The sequence below is a fragment of the Palaemon carinicauda genome, chromosome 45 (assembly GCF_036898095.1).
Source record: "Palaemon carinicauda isolate YSFRI2023 chromosome 45, ASM3689809v2, whole genome shotgun sequence".
In the NCBI taxonomy this organism is placed as follows: Eukaryota; Metazoa; Arthropoda; class Malacostraca; order Decapoda; family Palaemonidae; genus Palaemon; species Palaemon carinicauda.
Window position 1 is genome coordinate 28,819,460 of NC_090769.1, and position 9,365 is coordinate 28,828,824.

At 35.5% G+C, this 9,365-nt stretch overlaps 1 pseudogene; it reads left to right on the forward strand.

The window, feature by feature from the left end:
- The window catches only part of LOC137634872 (fibrinogen C domain-containing protein 1-A-like), a 527,818-nt pseudogene extending 523,857 nt beyond the window's left edge, over positions 1-3,961 (forward strand).
- The last annotated feature ends 5,404 nt before the right edge of the window (positions 3,962-9,365 follow it).

Sequence of the window (9,365 nt, forward strand, 5' to 3'; positions counted from 1 at the left end):
GCTGTAGGGGAACATACGCTGCCCCTACACGACGAACACAAGGAGTGAGGGTCGACTTCTGGCTTAGACAGAAAAGACCCACAAGATTTACCGGCCCTAGGCCCGGGACAACGACGGGGATGCTCCATAACGAACTAGCAAGGCACCACGAGACACAGGAACACAGAGGGAAAGAGTAGGAAAAAGTGAGGAATGAACACAAGTGGACCACGTGGGGACCGCGTGGGACACAAAGGGTCAGGGACACAAAAGGTCGCAGTGGGTAAGGAGAGCGCGGCGAGATGTTATCACGACGCGACCAGAAAACTTACTGGTGATCGAGACCTGAACGAGCACGCTCTCTGACCCCGGGTCGCCTCATGGCGCGTATCACTCCGCCAGGGGTTCCCCACATAGAAAACGGGAGTAGGGTAAACTACACAAAATTCTGGTCGGTTGGGAGGAGATCCCAGATACTCCTAAGAAAGTAGTTCGAGGTAAGTACACAGTGTTGGAACAAATCTATATTAAATTTAAATCTTAATTTAGTCGGTTTTATTGTCAGTTACAAAGATTCAAGTTTTATATACTTCCTAGTAGTGAGTCATTTATATTCAAATGAACGTATATATGTGATGCGTCAAGAAATAAATCATACCGTTCAACTTTTTCAAATGTACTTTATATATATATATAATCAGGAATAAAACTCCGTCCTGCAAATATAATGTTTATACATGATTTTGTAAAGAAAAAAAATAACAATTTTATCATGAATTTTCACAACATATTTTATTCAAAACCTTGTTATTTTTTAATATCCACGACGCACGTTATGAAAAAAATCTGAGACGGAAATATATTAACGAGTATTATGTATTATTTTATCTGTATATGATACCTAGTTATTATAAGCATTCTCTATTTATGTCGCAGTAAACTAATACACACATCTCTCTCTCTCTCTCTCTCTCTCTCTCTCTCTCTCACACATTTATTTATGTATAACATAAGAAACGAGTGTGTTCGCAATAAACTGTTTCAATCCATTCTTATCTCTCTCTCTCTCTCTCTCTCTCTCTCTCTCTCTCTCTCTCTCTCTCTCTCTCTCTCTCTCTCTCTCTCTCTCTCTCTCAAATTTAAGTATATCATGAGACGAGTGTGTGCGATAAACTGTTTTAATCCATTCTTATCTCTCTCTCTCTCTCTCTCTCTCTCTCTCTCTCTCTCTCTCTCTCTCTCTCTCTCTCTCTCTCGTACACACACATTTGTTTGATTATGTATAACATATGAAACCAGAGAGTTTACTATAAACCGTTTCAATCCATTCTTATCTCTCTCTCTCTCTCTCTCTCTCTCTCTCTCTCTCTCTCTCTCTCTCTCAAATTTTTGACTACGTATAATATATGAAACAAGTAAGTTCGCTGTAAACTGTTTTCAATCCATCTCTCTCTCTCTCTCTCTCTCTCTCTCTCTCTCTCTCTCTCTCTCTCCATAATCTCAGGAATTAATTTTGCATCTGGTGTCCCTCTCAGGTAACTCCCTCAAGTACCACCAAGGGGCTCCCTTCAGCACAAGGGACCGAGACAACGACTTCAACCCCCGAGGGCACTGCTCCAGGACCTTCCATGGTGCCTGGTGGTTCACTGCTTGCCACGAAGTAAGGACACGTTGTTATTGTTTTGTTTTTAACGTTTGTTACTTGCATCCTCTTGTGGCTGTTCTTATGTAGAATTAAGGTAACTTTGGTCTCTTAATATCATGTTAAGCTTCCTTGTTTAGGCTTCTTCCATTTTTTTATATTTTTGTTACATTAGAAAGATTAAACAAAGAAATAGTGAAAGACATTACGTTTATATTAACATTATTTAGATATGTCTTGAAACAAGCCAGGTGGTGGGGCCTTTATTTGCCACTTAAACTACAACAAAAAGGGCCGAAATTTTCAGGGGTAATAAACAAATTGAGAGATACACCTTGACCCTCTGACATTTCCTAGCGTTAACATATTCCTTTGCCGTACATAAGTTTTAAATTATAAACTAATTTAAGATGCTATTTAGTTGTGTTATGCAGATTATTGATTATTTTGTGTAAGAATCATCAATTTGATTCCCTGGCTATTTTTTGTAAAACAAGAATTGTTGCAGCTTTCAGTAATTGCCAGTGGCTTGGTGTAAGCAGCAGTGGGTGTTAATGAAGCCCTAATGCATAATCGAAAACTAGAACGTTAGTTTTCTTTATTGATTAAATATTTTCACTAGAAAATGCAAATTTCCAGATGTATTTCAATAAGTAAAACCAGAAAATGCAAATTTCCAGATGTATTTCAATAAGTAAAACCAAGACAAACATCAAAAATTATATTTATTTGGAACTTTTGAAGGGACCATCGGTCTTCCTCCTCAGAATACCAAAAGGATGAAAGATGTTTCCTTTAAAAGCGCAGTTTTTTTTTCTAATTTCGTAGATTTCACTTAATTTACGTAAACCTTTTTTTTTCTTCCGCAGTCTCACCTAAACGGACGGTACCACCACGGCCGCCATAAGAGTTACGGCGACGGCATCAACTGGATGGCCTTCAGGGGCCACAATTACTCCCTCAAGTTCTCCAGGATGATGATCAGGCGCACCAACATATAATCCCCCTTCGGAGGGAGCAGCGTGTGGGGGCGTACCAGCACAAAGGACGTTGTTTTTCAGTGGTTCCGATCTAATAGATTCGGTCATGCATATCAATTTTTTTCTAAACTAGGATTGCCAAGTAATGCGTTAAGTGTACCAACAACAAAGTAATAATTTTTTCGCCATGGCTAAATATACCTTTTTTCATATAACGCATATATGTGGCAGATCTTTGATTGTTCTGTTAAAAGAGAACAGGACTAAAGTGCAGTTCTTCAATTGTTCTAAAAAACCTATGAACAATTGACTAAATTCTTGCAAACTAATGCATTTTTTTTAAATGTGAATTATGTTGGTATCATAAACATGACTTTAAATCTTACTTCATGAATCAGAGTAAAAGTCATTACCTTGGTGTCTGACAAAATATGGATTCATCATTACAGACTATAATGATAATTATCTTCACCTTATTTCTGTAACTACTAAAGGATGATGCCGATCTCTTCTCGTTTTGGTCAGAGACGAGCAGCGGCGAGTGTTGTACAGTAGAGATTTTTTAGAGATATTGCACTATGATATCTGTAAGCAACTGGATCATATCATTATCTGTTAGGTTAAACAATTTAAAAAATAAGGTGTAGATCCCAAGTCTAGCGATAGTGGTAGTTACAAAACATATTCCGGTCGAGGAAACGGTCAACGGGAAGGTTCAATACATTTTGATTGTATTCAGAAAACAGCTTCATTATATTCAACTCTGAATTCTTTTTTTATTTCTTAACTAAAGGTTTTTTCTGATATTCACCACTCATTTTCTTAGTAACTTGAACGAAGAATGGGAAAATAATTCGTGTTCCTGTTATTATCATTTGGGGAAAGTTGTTAGCTGGTCTCAAAGGGTTATTAATAAAGCAAGACCTCAAGATTGAACAACAGGATTAAGTTAAACTTTTGGAAACTTTTAAATAGGACTGAATTAAGATGGATATAGGGTTTCGAGTTTACCTCGTGAATTAAACATCATGAAATGTGATCAATGTAACTTTTCCGTTTGAACAATACAAGCTGTTTCATGCGCAGATGAACAATTCAAACTTGAAATAAAAGAAAATTCTACATCAGAAAAAAATGAGCTAAAAAGATTGTATATCTACATGTAAATATGACATAAATGCTTTCTTTATGAGACGCAAGACTCTTGGAGGAGAAACGGGTCTTGCAGTTCACGTTAGAAGTTTATCCATCTCGAAAAATAAAATCACCAAAGGAAAGGAGTTTTAATGATACAGGGACTGTACTTGGTTTTTCATGGATGACGAAACCCCTTTCCTGAAATTTGGTGTCGTTTTTTTTTTGAGATACGTTGTCTGCTGGCGTGTAAGCAACACTCGCAATAATTTTTAATAAACTTTTATAGAAATAGATTGCAAAAAAAAAATGTTTAGGCACATGATTTGATAAACGCTTCTAACACATTTTTAATACTAGAAAGATGATCTGCAAATTCTCTACACAAGAAGAATCGAAAATGATAATGCCATTTTTTCTTACTAAATCGATATGTTAAAAGTGATTTAGTGCGGCACAACATTACATTATACATAACCAGAATTAGCACTTTAGTTTGCTATCTATATAACAACCATTACCCCAGTATATATGTGCACTATGAGGAACTATCTGTCACAACCCTACATCGCCGTGTAGAGACATTCATAAATAATTCTTTTGTGAAGAAAGTACTACCAAAGTCGTTGCTGCCACACCTATAAAGCCCTGTCCACAAGATCGAGCATGCCCGACGGGCAAACAGTGATACCAGACCCGCTGATCTCCCGGTAACATAGCATTAATGGTTTTGATAACGACGAACCTGGTTAAATATCTTAAACAATATAACGTAAGTGATGTTTTCAGTAACACGGATGAATAAGCGAGACACTAACGTAACCTTAATGTTTTTTGGGTATCGTGGATAAGCGGGTGTTCACTGGGCTATGAATGTTCAAGTTTGTGACGTAATTGTAATACTTTGGTAAAACCTGGATAAGCCAGTGAAGAAGTTTAGCGGGGGTAAACAATTTGTCAGTGAAAATCGATGTACGAGTGAATTCTATCTGCAATCAATTTCTACTTTCTCTTTAGCACAGCCTGTCGACATATCAATGGGTTGATTGAGTGAGATATTTTCCTTTCTCCTTGGCGTGACTTTTATGCCTTTAGTGTATATCTTTAGTCAGAAGTGCATGTGTATAGGTTAATATGTATGTATGTACTTCACGCACATAAATATTAGTTCATACATGTGCTTATATATTATATATGTGCTGTATATACGCGTTTAAATGCGTATGTATACTATTGCGCATATAATGAAAAAAAGTACTACATCTAGAATGTGATGTTATCATTTGTATGTTGTGAATATTAAACCAGTTAATGTTCCCTACGTGTAGTATGCGTAAGAACGAGATTAGATTCATACGGTTAATGAATAGGATAATAGAAATAGAAATAAGAGGGCATCGTGATCGTCCCGTGCCTGAACGAAAACTAATGCTAAGACTAACTAGATTTGGTTATGGTTGGTGGAAACAGACCGAATTTGGTGCGTCTTTTTGGGCGACAGAGAAAAACGTAATCGTGTCTTGTTGTTATGTGGGGGAAGGCCTAAGTGAAAACGATTTTAATTAGTGAGAATATAAGAGAACAGGAGTTTAGAGAATCCCTGCAAGTTAAGAAAGCAAGACACTTAAAGTAGTATGGAGAAGCGCGGGGGGAGGGGGAGGGGAGTAAATAGAAAACGTGAAATCAAGAGTATTTTCACTTTCTTTTCTGCTCCATTGAAGGATGATGATTGATGAAAATGGAAAGTCAATTCGGAAAGAAGGGGATAGTGGATGGTACGACCTGCGTGAAACTTTTGGAACGACCAATTAATAGAGAGAGAGAAACCCGTTTGGATTAATGCGTCGTCCTAACGTAATTTCTTGTAATTAAGCTTATTTCGATGAGAATGCTAGCCATGGAACAGGGTCTCTCCAGCACCGCATTGCACCAAACGCTGGGGGAGGGGGGTGGGGGTTAAGGACATTAGTAGAAGTAACCAAAATAGAACATATAAAAACAAATAAATAAATGCCTTCGTATAAACAAAAACTCCCTTTTACGATTTTGTAGCTTACGTGACGCGGAAAAGTCTTTTAGGCCTACTGTAAAGTTAGACAAAATGTATAGGTCTCTCTGCTTCGTTTGTTGAGGTAATCTGTTATTTTTCTTTGCCTGTCTAAGAGAAAATGGTTTTTTGCCGATTTATAAGATTCCTGATATGATTATTGTTATAACTTTTTCATCTATAATGAAAATTATTTGTTATAATTTAGAAAATGGTTCTTTCTGATTTACGATTCCTGGTGTAATTATCATAAATTTTTCTCCTTTGCAATGAAAATGGTTCTCTATATTTTACTTAGTTATTACATTTTAATATTTCTTGTATGATTACTAGAACTTTTTTCCAAGTTGCTAAAGGCAGTGTTCGCTATAAACTGGTCTGTTGTTAAAGAAATGTTTCGAATTTTTAGGATAACTATTTTTCCCTTTGTAAAGAAATTGGTCTTCTTTGATTTAGCGTATTATTATGAACTTTGGTAATGTCTTATATACATATTTTCATTTGACGGAAATGGTTGCCGATATATTTTATAATGGTCTAACAGTATCGACAAAGCCCGCTCTCACAACTCTGTTTTATTGTACTGGAAACTTACTAATCTTGTAACCAATAATTGACCGAGTGTGTTTGGCGCTAAACGAAACATAATTTATTAGTTAATGACAGATCTGATACAGATAATATACTTAATTGTCACTCTGCATCTTCCTTGTTTACGAATAACATTTGGTGTTGTTTTCGTTCTAGTTTCTACACTTAACCAATATTTTGATATTTCACGATTATGTTTCTTAATTCTCTGCAGTGTTCTCGTAGTCATAGTAATAGACAAATCAGAGTTTAGAGTTAGAGATAGGTACGTATTTCAGGCAAACACTGAAGCAATTAAGCAAAATTAACAAGGACGATTACTGATTAATGACTTGAAAATCTTGTAAAAGACAAATTACTCGATTGGTATATAATGGTTTACACACACACACACACATATATATATATATATATATATATGTGTGTGTGTATATATATACACACACACATGTATATACATATATATACTGTATACATACATACATACATACATACACACACCCACCAATAGATTGTCAAATCTGATTTAACCATTACATTGAAGTACTGTAAACAGCACGTGCTTCACAGCTTAGCGAAGCCGCCCCATTTGACAAAACAACAGCTGATTCTAAGTGGGTGGGCTATGGTAGTCCCTCTGCAGAGAACACAATTTGATCTACAATGGCCTTAAATGAGACCAGTCTGGTTCAGAGGGTTTAGACCGTCTGCATATAGAGCCCTATTGCCATATGTAAAGTTATGTATCACAATACAAAATCTCACGCTTGTTCCGTTAACTTATACGTTGCGTTCATCAAATAACAAAATCTTATCGAATAATAAATTTTGGTATTAGGCCCTTTTCTGGCTCCATCTTAAATCTTGTCGAATATTAAAGTTTGGTATTATAGGCTTTCTTTAGGGCTTACTGGCTCCACCTTAGTATTCTTAACCCAGTACAATATATTAGTAAGCCCAATTGTCTGAATTCATACTTAACCATCATTCCAGAAAAGAATGTCTGAACACAAAGCATAAAATAATATCAACCAGTTTTGTTACACTTTAATCATGCCCAAACGACCAGTAACCAACGATATTGACCATCTCGGCCTCTTGACATTACAAAGCCTAAATTTTCGATGTCCGTATATGTTAATCTCATTCATTCTCTCCTTTAGGAACTCCTTTGAAGTGCATAGGCGGCGTTCTTCAAAGAAGGAATTTGTTGACAAATGTGTCGCTGAATTCCACGCCGCTTTTGCTACGCGTCTGACTCGAGTAGCTCGTCGTCAATACTTTAACAAATATCGTTTGGGTTCCAAATCTTACATTTTATTATATGAACTACAGTTTATGAAACTGAATTAATAATTAAATTTGCTTTAAGTACCTGTTTTAATACCGCACATGATCGTCTACACAGTTCAAGAAGATTGATTCCTAAATTTTCCTTCGTGATCTGTGGATATATTTCAGAGTTCGAATAAATTTATTTGTTTCTTAATTACGGGTAGATCCTTTAGAGAGCGGTGTTGAATGGCCTCATTGGTCCAAGCGGTAGTCTGCGTAGTCTAAATTATCAAGTATAATCCTTCAAAAGGCAATTATAACGCAATGTTGAAGTTAAACAGAAAAAAAATCATCAGTAAGCTGAATATATTAACTATGGTTTCAAACCATAATGCAGAGCAACAAGATTTTAAATATCGATTGAAACTTTACAGTTGTCTGAAAAACAAAAACATAAATGTTGTGAATAAACTCAATTCGCGATTGGCTATGGGCTCGATAACGATATAATCGATAGTAAACGTCCATATATGTATTTATTTTTATTTTTTTCTTTTAACCCGCTACAAAAATACTATATTGTAAAAAGGCGAAATGTTTAATCGAACAAATTCCATAATATGAAACAAGGGAAATAGTTGGAGCAGTAGAATATTCGTTACTACTCAATCTCCATTTCCAATCTTCCACTTGGATTATGTGGAGTCGAGCTAAACACACGGAAAAAAGGGGGCTTTTAAAGAGACATAAAAAACTGGCAACCACGTATTTGTTGTTTAAGCTTTAAGTTCTAGATTATAAGTCTTATTCTGATGGTTCATTGACGATACTTTAGGTATTTCAGATTATGGTTTAGACTTTCTTCATTTGTTAGGTTTGTCATCGTGAATTGCGAGAAAGGGCGAACTATACGATATCGACTACTTTATTATAATTTGAAAACGCGTATCTGTATCGCACTGAATTTCATGACAAAACTATATTTATTAGGTAAGTTGATATGAATTTATACACCTACTTACACATACGAGTACACACACTTATACAATTCATACATATATACATAAATGTGATATATATATATATATATATATATATATACATACATACATACATACATACATATATGCAGCATATATATAAAGTATATTGATTTTTACACCACAATGTCAATATACCAACCCTAAATGGTTAGCGTCCGACTCGGAGTCAGTGAAGGCGCTGATATAATGTAAACTGTTTCTAAAGTAAATTATACATTAATTGGCTTTGTGATAATTATTATAGGAATTACATTGGATAATTAAAGCAGTTTTAAGTTTCGCCTCACCACAATCAGTGATGACAAACCTGACATGAAAATAATAAAAATAATGCTTTCATGTGATATTATTTTTAAGCTCGGGACGACCTTTGAGTGTTTCTTTACTGTAAGGCTAAAAAAGGAATAAATAAATGTTAGAGGTAAATGAAGCTGGTTTTTCTGTCCTTCCGAAATTATATCATTTGTCGGGTTTTCAATTAAATAATGCAAGCAGGATCCGCTTAAATGCAAATCTCTTTTTCCCCGTATACGGGGAGAGAGAGAGAGAGAGAGAGAGAGAGAGAGAGATTTGCATATAGAAAGAGGGATTATAATGATAAATAAATACATACCGAATTCATTTAGGACATAATAAAGAAGGTAGGAAATGTATTTCAAGACAGTGTTGCTATG